This window comes from Ochotona princeps, chromosome X (genome assembly GCF_030435755.1).
Source record: "Ochotona princeps isolate mOchPri1 chromosome X, mOchPri1.hap1, whole genome shotgun sequence".
Lineage (NCBI taxonomy): Eukaryota > Metazoa > Chordata > Mammalia > Lagomorpha > Ochotonidae > Ochotona > Ochotona princeps.
In genome coordinates, this window is record NC_080865.1 from 30,808,726 (window position 1) to 30,823,306 (window position 14,581).

At 39.6% G+C, this 14,581-nt stretch overlaps 1 pseudogene; it reads right to left on the reverse strand.

Annotated features, from left to right (window-relative positions):
* Window positions 1-5,172: 5,172 nt before the first annotated feature.
* LOC131478552 (large ribosomal subunit protein uL23-like) lies at window positions 5,173-5,646 on the reverse strand (annotated as a pseudogene).
* Window positions 5,647-14,581: the final 8,935 nt, after the last annotated feature.

The window sequence follows — 14,581 nt, forward strand, 5'->3', positions numbered from 1 at the left end:
AGAGACAGAGAGGAAGATCTTCCATCCAATGATTCACTCCCCAAGTGAGCCGCAACGGGCCGATGCGTGCCCAACCGAAGCTGGGAACCAGGAACCTCTTCCGGGTCTCCCATGTGGGTGCAGTGTCCCAATGCATTGGGCCGTCCTCAACTGCTTTCCCAGGCCACAAGCAGGGAGCTGGATGGGAAGTGGAGCTGCTGGGATTAGAACCGGCGCCCATATGGGATCCCGGGGCTTTCAAGGCGAGGACTTTAGCCGCTAGGCCACGCTGCCGGGCCCAATTAGCAAGTTTTTCAAACTACATTTATAAGCAGAGTAGCAACAAGAGTGAAATAATCAAATTCAGAGAATTCTTCAAATTTAAAAAGTCTCAGCATAAGTAAATTAGTGTTTTATTCATTGTTGCTTTCTTTTCTTTATTGGTTTGTGAATTTTATTTCACTTCAGGTACTAAAGCAATTTAAAGATAGCTTAGCGTTCTCAAATTTGCACACTGGATTTTAGCATGAGGCCATATTAAAAACCCACAAATAGAGGATCTGTCTAAACTTGTTGGAGTTCTGAGTTTAAAGTGATTTTCTCAGAAGCCATGCTTAAAATATTTAAGAAAGTTATTTCAGCAACCGTGGGTTTTGAAATTTAGATTAGGACTGTTGGAGCACAGAATTAAAAGGTAAATAATAAATCTTTCCAACTTCTGATTCAAGATAATTGAGTTACAGAGATTTACCTCTCCTTGTTACAAAAAGCCTTGAAGAAGAAATATCAAAGTCATCATTTCAGTCGGCCGGGAGTCTCTAGTGAGTGTCAGCAATAAACCCGGAAAGAAAGAAATATGTGGTAGGTAGAAATTCAATCGGATCACACTGAGAGGGACACCCAAAAGCACAAAGCAGCCTAGGAAACCCTAACCCTTTACAAAACTGCCAAAAGCACAAAAGGAGAGTTTTTCCAGTGAAAGCTCAGCATAGCTACAAAATCAGAGCCAGTGGGACTGACAGAAATTGACAAAGGATGTTCAGTTGGGAGCATCAAGTGTGGGAGGGGTTGAGTTAATTACATTCCTCTGCGCATGTGTTCATGACATACTGACGTGTTGGTCCGTGCAAGGTTCAGCCCTTGTTCTCATGTTGTCTTTAATCCTTTAATCTCCTTGCCTGCGCTCGTTCCCCGAATCCCCTTCTTAATTTTTTCCCATTCAATACCACAGTTTCAAGATCTCTGTGTACAACTAATCAGATGCTTATGATGATCGTGTGTTATTCGCTGAGTTGCACTTTGACATTTTACTTATGTAGCTCCCAGTACTGCAGATGTGGATTTTCCCCAGTCTCACTATCGCAGCTCATATGCTGAGAATCTTTATTTAAGGTTCATTGATTTATTCATCCATCTCTTCATTTATTTGCTTGAAAGGCAGAGCCTTATAGATAGGGGCAGACAGAGAAACCCTCCATCTTTTGGTTAACTCCCCAAATGGCAACAACAGCCACGTCTGGACCAGACCAAAACCAGGAGTCAGAAACTCCATCTGGGTCTCCCACATGGGTAGTAGGGGCCCAGAAAATGAGCCATCTTCTGCTTCCTTCTCAGACACATTAGCAGGCCTCAGAGACAACCCGCTGCACCACAACACAAGCCCCATGATGAATGTCTGGGAATGTAGCTGCTACATAGAGACCTATCTGAGAATTTCCCAGCCATAAGTAACCACAAGTAGATTTGCTGTGTTATAATGTATACAGATTTTCCATTTGATTAAAAGCTGATAGTTTATTCATTAGTAAGTACAGCCGCAAGAGTCTGTATCACCCCCACCACAGGCTTAGTGCAATCTACTTGTCCAATGTCCCTTGTTCTAGTTTTCATTTGTTGAAAAATTAATGACAGAATACTCACATAATGCAGTCTTTGGCATTTCTCTTCTGTGAATTGCTACTTCTTTTCTTTTGCCTATTTTATTTATTTCCACGTGTTTTGTTTTTTCTCAGTCTATCATCTAACGGTTTATTTTCCCAGTTTTCTTTACTGAACAAAAATTTGTGATTTTTATATAACCAAATTCATGTTTTCTTTTTTCTTTGAAGTTTTAGTTTACATCCTCTTTGATCACAAAGACATTTCCAGCATCATCTTCTAATAATATTTTAGCTTTATCTTTCACATTTACTTCCTTCGTGTATGGGAGTACACTTTTGAATGTGAGAAGCATTTGGGTCCCAGGATACAACTAACAAAGGATCTGTTTCATATAGTAAGATAGGGTTCCAAAAGCCATTTACTAAACAATTCATCCTTTACCTATTGAATCCTGGTACCATTTTTATCATGTTAAATTCCTGTATACAACAAGGTCTGTCTGAGCTCTCTGTTGCAGTCTACTGATTTATTTGTTCCTACACACATAAACTGTTTTGGTTTTGTTTTTACTGTGCCTTTGAGGTAAGCCTTAATATATGAATGGGCAACTCTTCACTCTGCTCTTCATTTTCAGGATTGATTTTCTATTTGCTGAATTTAATTCTTCCAGATTAGTTTGAGAGTACAGTTACTGAGCTAGTCTCCAAATCTAATTTGATTCTGGCATTGCTATACTTTATAATTAATGCACCTAAATAACGATTTTGTATCATATACAAACCATACAGTTTTTTGAAACTACTCAAACCCACCAGGAGAAAAAATAACTATCTGTTCAAATCTTGTTTTCTGTCCTTCAACAGAGCTTTGCATTTTTTCTGTAAAAGTATTGTGTATTTTTGATTATACACAATTTTGATCATGCAAGGCACATTAAAGCAGGGATCAACAAACTTTTTCCATAAAAATCCTGAGAACAAGGGTTTAAGGTTTCCAGGCCTCACAGTTTCTGTTAAAACTGCCCAGTTCTTCCCTGGTTGCATGAAAGCAGTCATAGACAATACAGAATATAAGTATTACATGATAAAAATTTTAATCATAAAATCATTTATTTAAAATATTCATGGGGGGTCCAGTGCGATAGCGTAGTGGTTAAAGTCCTCACTTTGCATGCGCCGGGATCCCATGTAGGCGCCGGTTCTAATCCAGGCAGCCCCATTTCCCATCCAACTCCCTGCTTGTGGCCTGGGAAAGCAGTCGAGGACTACCCAAAACCTTGGGACCCTGTACCCATGTGGGAGACCCGGAAGAGCTCCTGGCTCCTGGCTTCGGATTGGCTCAGCTCCAGCCGTTGTGGCCGCTTGGGGAGAGAACCATTGGATGGAAGATCTTCCTCCCTGTGTCTCCTCCACTCTATATATCTGCCTTTCTAATAAAAAAATATGCGTGGTACATTATCAGAATTTATGTTTACTATGGTATATAACCCCAGAAATTCTTTTTTTATGATACAATTCCATAGGCTCTGGGATTTCCCTGACCCCCTCCTCAAATTCCCTCCCCTCAATGATTTCCCCTATATTATTACAATAGTGTAGTCCTTCATAACAGTCATAAGTCCATCATTCTGTTATTTAAGTGTATCCTAAGATTGTAGGCATGGACAATGGCAGAGAGAGTACAGCAACCTGTCAAGATATATCAAGCAGTTTCATTGGGAGTCCATCTTTGATCTGGAAGTAGAGATGCATACTGCTTTGCATCCTCACATTTGGATGTGAGAGTCTCCGTTACACAGCTACTATACATCCCCTTATATGAAAAGCCATAAAACAAAATCAACAACAGGAAGAAAGTTAAAAAATTTACAGTGTCATAAAGTTAAATAGCATGCTACTGAATGACCAATGCGTCACTGAAGAAATGAAAAATAAAATTTTTAGAAAAACCTTCTTGGAGAAAATGATGCTACTGTATAACCTATGAGTCAGTGAAGAATTTAATAAAAGGAAAGAAACTATTTTGAAGAAATGAAAATAAAAATAAAAATATCAAAACCCATGAGATGTAGCAAGAAACAGTATTGAAAGGGCTGTTGATCTTACATTTTGTGTGGTTTGGCTTATATCAGAAAGGACATATGATATTTGGCCTTTGGAACCCCAAAAATTCTTACTCCTGTCCAAGTCTAACTTAGTATCCTGCTGATCAACCTTTTCCATGTCTTCCTTCCCATTTCTCTCTCCAATCGCTGAACTATTCCAATCTACTATGTTCTACTCTGAACTTATATAAAATATTTTTAAAGTCTACACAAAAATAAAATCATGTAGCACTTGTCTTTTTATACTTGGCTTATTTTACTCAACATAATAGCTCCCGTTGCCAGCCATATTGTTACAAAAATTTTTAATGGCTAAGGAGTATTCTATTATATACATACCACTTTTAAATCCACTCATCAGTGGATAGACACAGGATGATTCAGTGTCTTGGCTGTCGTGAATAGTGCTATCCATTATGGTTTTATATCTGTTTTGGTTTGTATGTTGTTTTGTTTTCTCTTGATTTTTATGTTTAGGGTTTTCTTTTGCTACTGTAACTGCTATATAGTTTTTATTATTATTAATTGGTTTTTGATATATTTTTGAAACATTTCTCAACAGTTGTTGCTAGTGTTGGAAAATGATAGCTTTGTGACTTGCATTCCATTTTTTTTATCATCTTATTTTGGTTTTCTTTCTTATAACTTTGGGAGTCCCAGTACTACATTCAATAGTACCTGAAATGGTGGCATCTTTGCCTCATTCTGAAGCTTCGAATTTCTCAATTAAATGAAACATTTACTGCAATGATTTAGTATATGACCTTTCCCACAAGAAGGAAAACTCTTTTTCATGCAAAACAACTTGGTAAAGGCTTAGATGATAAGAGGATTTTGAATTATCAAAGACCTCTACTGCATTAGTGGGAATAATATTCTTTCCCTGCATTGGGAGTTTGCCCTCTACAGTCATCAGTGAGATCAGCCTAGGAATACTTTTTCTTTCACTGTGTTTTTCTTATACAGTTTTGGAAACCAGAGTTCACTAGCTTCATAATATGTAATGGATATCTATTCTATGGTCCAGAAAAACTTAATTGATATGCAGATGATTCCTTTAAAGTTTGGCAGGAAGTATATGTAAGAATATATGGTCCTACAAAGGGAGTTGGAAGTTTAATTACCAAACATTTTTATGCTTCCTGCTCTTTTTTATTGATGTATGATTGATCATAAATATTGCATATTTTTATGGTGAAAAACAATACTTAGAAAGCTGGGCGCAGTGTACATGACCCAATTTTGTTGGCGACATCCAGAGCATCATAATCAGGAGGCAGCCACACGTGCGCCTTCTTTTCTCCATCAGACCTGATCAGGGTGTTGACTTTGGCCACATCCATGTACCTAGAGCTTCTTCACAGCTTGTTTGATCTGGTGCTTGTTGGCCTTGACATCCACAGTGAACACCAGTGTGTTGTTGTCTTCTCTCTTCTTCAGACTCTGTGCTCGGGGGAACTTGATGATGGCACAGTGGTCAAGCTTGTTCCTCCTGAGGGCGCTCTTCCAAGGGTATTTGGGCTACCAGCATGGGCGCTGCGTCTTAGGTCGCTGGAAAGTGGGTGAGGTGCAGATCTTCCTGTGGCTCTGGATACCTTTCAGCACCGCCTTCTCGGCCTTCAGAGCCTTTGCTTCGCTTCGGCTTTGGGAGGGGCAGGGGCGTCCTTCTTCCCCTTTGGCATGATCTTTGTGGAAAGGGCATATTTTTAAGGTATATAACATGCTGTTTGGGTATACCTGTGAAATACTCCCACAATCAGGCTAGCTAACCTATCCACCACCTCACATGTTTATCTTTTTCTTTTGGTAAGAATGCTTAAGATCTTACTCTCTTAGAACCTTTCAAGTACACAACATAATGTTATTGACTACAGACATCATGCTATATGTAAGATGCCTGAGATTATTCATCCTGCAACAACATGGTGGAACCCAGGGACCATTATGATAAGTAAAATACGTCAGGAACACAAAGACACTGTATGATCTCGCTCATATGCATAATCTAGAAGTCAAATTTTTAGAATCAGGGAGTAGGAGAGTGGTTGCCAAGTGTTAGGTGTGGGAGAAATGGCAAGGTGTTGCTTAGAGAGTATACTTTTTACTAACCTCTTAAGTGAACTTTAGCATTTAAGAAACTTTTTCTAGAAAATAATCTAGTAATATAAATTTTCAAATGTAATTATTTAGAATTATTTGTTATGGTTTTTATTATTTAGTCTATTTGTAGTTTTAAAACCTCATACTTGCAGCATAGCCCATTTCATTTCAGCATTCCTTGTTTCTTGGTAAATGCATTCACAACTATTAATTTTGCTTTAAGGGAGAACATGTTCTGTACCCCACAAAATTCGACAAGTAAGGTTCTTAGTGTAATTTCTTTGAATTTCATTTTAATTGTTTGTTTATTAACCATCGAGAATTTGGTATTACACTATTCAGTTTCCCATCTGACAAACATGTTTAGCAATGCTTCTATATGTGTTCTGATTTCATTGCATTATCGTTACAGAAAACAAGAGTTTAGTATTTATACTTTGGAATTTATTGGACTTCCTTTGTAGCTTTTACATTGTGAATTTTTTGAAAATGTACTCAAAAAGGAGTAGGTAACCAATATCCAATTGCTGAAAACTTCTCATTGGTATATTCAGACTTCCCATGTCTCAGCTTGGTTTTTGATCTCTTGATCTGTCAATTCTATAAAGGACTGCATTAAACATCTAAACCGCACGTGATACTGTGAATAATTGCTTTATATATATTTGAGACTATATTGTTAGATACATGGTCATGATTGTTTTGTCCCTCTGATTCCATTGTAACTTTTTGCTTATATATAAATACCTTTTTGACCCTTACAAGAATTTTTGCTTAAATTGTATTTTATCAGCTATTAAGCCTGTTGTCACAAATTTTGTTATTTCGTATGTACCTAGTATATATTTTTGTCCTTTTTGTTTTAATTTTCCTATGCCCTTATCTTTTAATTTTAATCTTTTTGTTTGGTTCTTTTTTTGGTTGTTTGCTTGGTCTTCTTTTAATTAAATTCTAGATAATTTTTATTTAGCCTTATTTTTAATTCAATTTTTAAAAGATTTATTTTTATTGGAAAGGCAGATATATGGAGAAGGAGAGACAGAGAGAAAGATCTTCAGTCTGCTGGTTCACTCCAATCTGAAGCCAGGAGCCAGAAGATTCCTCCTTGTCTCCCATGTGGGAGCAGGATCCCAAGGCTTTGGGCCATCCTCCAGTCTACAAGCAGGGAACTGGATGGGAAGTGGAGCAGCTGGGATACAAGCCAGTGACCATATGTGATCCTGGCTCATGCAAGGCAAAGATTTAGTCACTAGGCTGTCACACCAGGCCCTTTAATTCCGTTTTTAATGGTGATGTTGGAATATTGATATTTGTTGCAGGTCCTCTCACATTAAGACTTATTTTTGCTATTATATTTTATGTGATCCCTGTGGCCCTTTTCTTTTTTTCTGTTTTGTGCTTCCCTGCTTAATAATAATATATTAAATCTTCTTTTGAACAAGCAACCAATATAGCAGTTACATTTCCCATAATTATTACTTGGGCAAAGCAGGTATGAAGGTAATTGTAAAACTATACTTAGCTCCAGAGAACTTTCGATGTTTGACAAGGTGAAAAGCTAATACCAGCTACTTGCTACACTCCTTCCAAGTAAACCATGGAAGAACTTCACAAGTGAGAGGACCAGATAGAAGCAACATACCAGCAACATACAAGCAGACTTCTTTGGAACACTTTTGGAAGCCATAGAGTCAAACAGTCATCAAGTTACACAGCTGGAAATAGCAGAAGCCTAGGCCAGGGCAGAGGCCACCTCAGCAGGACTCTGATAGACTCAGAGAGACCATTGAAGTGTCTTCTTGCTGTTTTCTCCCACACTCTCTCAGGATGTATCCTATGCAGGAAATATGGCAACAACCTAGAGACTTCATGTCAGTAGGGTTCTTACAGGTGGTACAAAAACATTCTTGCAGTAAGGAGCTACTAAAAATAGATCAGAGCAGCTAAGAACTATCTAGACAATCCCTGCTCCCCACTTCTCCAAATCTTCAAGGATGACAGACTGCAGTTTAAGATGATCATCACACCCATGTGGCTTCTTTAAGTAAAGAAAGGATCTATAAGAATTAGAAGAGTTGCCTGTGGCATGGTAGCAAATGCTTCTGTGGTTTCTGAGGCAGTCCACACTTGGGTTCATCCACACTTCTTAACCAAAAAACCCTCATGGGAGTCATAAACGACCAGAGCCTGGGTTTTGTCCATTCCTAGTGTGTATTCCTAAAGAGAATAGCTGGTGTGCAAGGAATGTGATCATTGTTGCCAACATACATTTATACATGAAAAATGTAGCATCTACAAAACAAAAACAATAACTGAAACCATGTATACCACATGCAACAATTATTGGAATGGATGATATGTTAAATACTCCTCAAGATATTAGGGAAGTTATTTGAATTATGAAACAGTGAAAATAAGACTTTAAAATGATCTATATGAAAATGTTAAGTATCAGGGCCTGGCAGTGTGGCCTAGCAGCTAAAGTCCTCGCCTTGAACACCCTGGGTTCCCATATGGGCGCCGGTTCTAATCCCGGCAGCTCCACTTCCCATCCAGCTCCCTGCTTGTGGCCTGGGAAGGCAGTCGAGGACGGCCCAATGCATTGGGACACTGCACCTGCGTGGGAGACCTGGAAGAAGTTCCTGGTTCCTGGCTTCGGATGGTGCAGCACCGGCCGTTGCGGCTCACTTGGGGAGTGAATCATCAGACGGAAGATCTTCCTCTCTGTCTCTCCTCCTCTCTGTATATCTGACTTTGTAATAAAAATAAATCTTAAAAAAAAAAAGAAAAAAGTATCAGAAATATAATCATAGCAATGAAATCTTTAATAATTAGGATAAGTAACAGGATGAATACAGGCAGAGAACAAATTATTAAACTAGAAATCAGATTGCAGTACTTTGACCTAAGACCACAGGAAAAGATAAGAAAAAATAAACTGTAAAAAAAAATTGATGCTTAAAGTAACAATATCCTGAAAATAGGAACCAAAAAGGAAAAAAATGCTATCTTAATCTGATCATTTACATATTAGATGCAAATATCGAATTATAATACTATTCCCCATAAAATGCAAAAATTATGTGCTGATTTTAAGACTGACGGGGGAAACACATTTGGAATCAGGAAGCTACAACTGCAGGACAAATGCAACCTCCTATTTCCTCCCATGTGGTTTTATGACGTTTTATTTATTTATTGTCACATATATTGTTCATGGCTGCTTTCAACCTATAGTGATATATTGAGAAATTATGAGACAGATAGAATGGCCCACAAAGACTGAAATGTTTACTGTCTGGCTGTTTGTAAAAAAAAGTTTTCTGCTCCTTGGTTTAATATATAGGAATTAACACCATGTGCATGTATCCTTGTGGCACAGACTGGCTATAGTATTGTCTGAATCTTACAGTCACTTGGGAAATCCACCCACAAAATTTGTAGATCAGTTACTTCCATAGCACCCAAGTCCAAAACCAAGGAAATTAGATTTCCAAGCTTTCTAAGTGAGTCTGAAACTGTTGTGTGCTTGAATATTCTGTTAAGATAATGTGCATGAGGTAGTTGAGTTTTTATAAGGCATGAGGCCCAAAGAGAAAAAAGAAAGGGACTGTTTGAGAAAAGAAGGCTAGGAAACTAAGAGAGAGAATAGTTCTCAGGTTCCTCCTGGTGGTGCAGGGGAGGGACCTGAAGGCAGCCTACCTGAAATGCATGCTTTCATCTCAGGGTTTCATCGGCTATGAAACCCATATAAATTCATTACTAATGAGTTAAAATTCAGAACTCTAAGCTGTGTAAAATGGTGAATTTTTTTCCTGTTTCTGTGTTATCCAATGCTTTATATAAATAACCATTCTTCAAAACACAAAACTTCCCCATTCATTAGCATTTGGGACCACAGAGGTAGGCTATCTTGAAAGATGTTTTTCAAAGTTATAGCTCCTTGGGGCCAGCATTTTAGTGCCATGGGTTGTCATGCTTGCATTTGTGCAAGACCCAGCTGCTCTGCTTCCAGTCCAACTCCCTGTTAATGCACCTGGAAAAGTACCAGAAGGTGACCCAAGTACTTGAGTCCCTGCTGCCCATGGGAGAGACCAGGATGGAATTCCTGACTCCTAGTTTCAGCCTGGCCCAGCCCTGACTATTATGGCCATTTGGAGAGTGAACAAGTAGATAGAAGGTTTCTGTCTTTCTGTCTCTCTCTGTTTCTTTCAAATAAGTGAATACATAAATCTTTTTCTAAAAATGTATAGATCCTTTAACATGTAGCTCTGAACAACAACAGAACTCAAAATTCCTCATTTGGACACAATTCTGGTAAACTTTGGACATTTCAGAAAATAGATATTCAAGAATCAATATTGAATTGTATCTCTTGCATTTTACCTAAATAGAATAAAACCGTATGAGTTCAGAAATCCAAATCCACCAAAGTTTCCCATTCTATGAATGTTGAAGCAGTTACTTTCAGTTAGGAGCCATGCAAGCACTTTTCTGGGCGTGGATAAATTGGGAAAGCAGTGTGCACACACACACTTGCAGATGAACCCCTTTTGTAGGGCTCCTCTGCCCTCCTAATGGCTTCCAGAGCTTTCCAGACGCCTACAAATTTGTTCATGACTTTTGCACTCCAGAAATTTCCCCAGATCCCAGGTGACAAAAGTTCGACTTCGACTAAACATTTGCCGGTACTAATCAAAATGTGTGCGTGTATATGTGGGTGTACGCACATATGCACGTGTGCTGGGGGGAGAGAACATCATTCCAGAAAGGAAAACATATAGTACACTGTGAAGTAAGCTCCATGCCCCAAAAGTGGTGTCCCCCAAATTAAGAAATCAGCAAAACATTCTGCAAAGTGAGTCAGGACACCACTCTTTTTTTTTTCAGCTGCTTAAAGCTGATTACAGAAACAGGCCAAGTTAGCTCTGAGTTTCCAAGTGGAAAAATATAACACAAGAGATTCACAGATCTCTCAGTCATCTCAAATTGGAACCAGTTAAGAGAATTATAAGTTCCAGAAAAATATATTTGTTTACATTTTTCTTCAGTATTAATTTTTAGTAACCTAGGGTCTGGAAATGTTCTTTTCCATGGCACTTTAAAAAGAATCATTCATTTTATTTTCAGAGCAAATTTTTTTCTAAAAGCAATAAAACAAAAGAAAAAGGGGGTTTTTAAAAAACTAAAGCATACCTGTAGATGCCATAGTATTATAAATATAACTTCCTGTACATTATTTATGGTATAACATTTTTCCACCAAGGCTTGCTTCTATTTTAAACTATGAGAGAAAATTCTGGTTCTCAGTTTGATGAAAGTTTTCGCTCCAGACTTTGTCCGCGGCTGACCTGGCACACTAAGTCACTTCACCAACCATGTCTCAAGGCAGCACCAGTTCCCTCTGCCGCTTAGGTCTTGGAGCAATTTCTCCTGCAGTAACTTGCCAGTTGCTCTCTCTCCCCAGTCCCTCCCTGCTCCCCACCACCTTTCCTGATCTCTCTAGACCTCTCTGTCCTCTCCCCCCTCCTTCTCCGCCTTTCCACCCAAGGCCTGGAGATCCCTAGAGAGTTCAGGTGTGGCCTCATCAGTTCTAGAAGCAGGCAACTCAAGTCCAGAGCAGCTTTTCCCACCCCTAGCTGGCAGTCAGCCAGTCCGTTCTGCCAACACTCGAAGTTGGCTTCTCAGAAAATCTATTCCAAAGTTGGCACTTTACCTCGGGAGAATTTTAGTCAAAGCATTTGGCACATCAGATTGTCTAAAACGCAAGGGTAAGAGCTCAAAATAGCCACCCTATTCCAAGACTGTCTTTGATTAAGGAACATAATTATTAAAAGGTTCTGCAACAATTGGACATGAAAACCATGCCCTTCCACGAAGTACCTGGGCGTACTGCTTTGCCTCCTGATAAATGGACAAACACTTAATGAGCAATGCAAAGGAAAACAAGACACAGTCATCCCCATCAAAGAAGCTTAAAATTTAATTAGAGAAGCAAAACATAAATACATGAAAACAAAACCATTGCAGACATTAGCATGCAGGATGCAGATTGCAGATTGCAGCAGCGATAACAGCACCACATGCCCAGGCCCAGGTTGCAGGAGGTGCAGGAACCTGCATTGTCTCTTTGAAGCATTGATTGATTGAAATCTGGTAGACATGCAGAAATGTGCACCCATGAGAGCTCTTCAAGAAGTTCATGTACAATATGTACAGTGGGCTTTGATTTGTTCTTGCACCAAAATAAACTCTTTTTTAAATTCCTTTTGTGGCCTGGTACGGCGGCCTAGTGGCTTAAGTCCTCTCCTTGAACGCACTCGGATCCCATATGGACGCTGATTCTAATCCCAACGGTTCCACTTCCCATCCAGCTCCCTGCTTGTGACCTGGGAAGGCAGTTGAGGATGGTCCAAAGCCTTGGGACCCTGCACCCACGTGGGAGACCTGGAAGAAGTTCCTGGTTCCTGGCTTTGGCCCATTCAGCTCTGGCCATTGCAGCCACTTGGGAAGTGAATCATCAGACGGAAGATCTTCCTCTCTGTCTCTCCTCCTCTCTGTGTATCTGCCTTTGCAACAAATATAAATAAATCTTTGAAAAAAATCCCATTTTTCCCATAACTTTTGAAATACTGTAGTAGCGTGAGTATGCAACTCAGGATTTTCATAAATGTTAGGTCAAGGAAAAGAACATCACCAACATTCCAGAAGCCCCTCATTTTCCCCTTTCCAGTCGTCACTTGCCTTTGAGGGTAACCCTTCGTCTGGCTTGCATCACCACAGATTTATTTTGCCTGTTTTGGCTCTTTCTTTGAGTGGAATAATCCTGCAGGATGTGGAAATGGCTTGGCATCCCACTTCTTCGGCTGTACATTGTGTCTGAGAGATTCAGCCACATTACCCTACAGAGTTATTGTGCACTCCCATGCTGGGTAATACCCCGGTTGAGCAAATACTGGAGAATGCATTTGTCCACTTCATGATTGGTAGGCCTCTGCATCTGATGAGTAGTATTGTTATGAACATTCAAGTCCATGACTTTTGGTGGACATGTGCACATATGGCTTTTGAGGACAACCTCCACCCCGCAGCAAGGTCATGGCGGCAGGCATAGTCTCAGCTTTAGGAGTTGCTGCCAAACTGATTTCCAGAGCTTTGGTGCCATGTGACCCTTTCACCAATAGCGCCTAGGTTTTCCTGCTGTCCCACATTCTTGCCAGTGTTCTGCAGCATCCACAGGGAAACCTTTTGACAACACACAGATAAAGAAGAACATGGCTTTGAGCAGGACCTAACAAGGATTTGGGGCACGGCCTGTGCATTACTGTAGAAAACATTCCCTCAAGAAAAGCACCCTAGGATGCAGGGCTCCAGCTTGACTCCCATACTCCAGTTATTTTGCATTAAGTCTTCAGACAGCCACATATACATGTGTATCTTCTCCACTGAAAAAGAAGTTGCTCTAAATCTGCTGAAGCCAATAAACAAACCAGCAAATAAACACATCTATTCTTTAACGTACTAAGATACCAGGTAACAGAGACACAAACTCTTCCTGAATAAAGCCAACTGTCTCAAGGAAACACCCAGAGATTATGCAGGCACCATCCATCTTACAAACACAAAGGCTCCTCCTTGTGCCAACCCCCTGTTCCAAATCCTTTATCAACATTAGCTCATTCAGTTCCTGTAATAATATATGCAATACATATTAGTATTATTTCAGTAAGAATTGTTATCATTCTGATTTCTTAGAGGTCCAGAGAAATTGAGTAGTTTGATCCCAATGTCAGAGAGCCAGAATGGCAATGCAGGGATTCCAGTCTAGGCTGGCTGTCTCCACGATCTATACATTTGGCCTCAGTGTCTGCTGTCTGTATTCTTTCAGTCCTGAAATACTACCTACCCATCTGAAGCAGTCTCCTGTGCATCTTCTTGGTTTCCCTAGACACACCAAGTCTGATTAGTTCACATGCCCATATCTAAAGCAACCTCTTAGTCTTCCAAGGAGAAAATCCCTCCCCCAAAACTGAAACCAAATCATTTTTTATGTTTGTCTTTTAAAGATTTATTTTCTTTTTTATTTTCAAAGAGTTAGAAAGGGAAGGAGAGGGAGAGAGAGAGAGAAATCTTCCATCCACTGGTTCACTCCCCAGATAGCCACAATGGCCAGTACTGGGCCAGGCCAGAGCCAGGAGCCTGGAGCTTTTTCAGGGTCTCCTATGTGAGTGGCAGAGACCCAAGCAATTGGGTCATCTGCTGCTTTACCCAGCAGAAAGCTGGATCAGAAGTGGAATAACTGGGATATAAACAGGTGTCCACATGGGATATCAGTGTTGCAGGTGCCAGCTCCTGAAGCCAATGTAAACACAATAAAAATTTTTAAACCATGTGTTAGTCAGACATCTGCCTATAACATGTTACTTTTTAGATCTCGCACACATACATAGTCTCACCAATTTAAATAAAATGAAGTAATATGAAACAGTGCTTTTTCCAAACTCATCTTCACAAGTT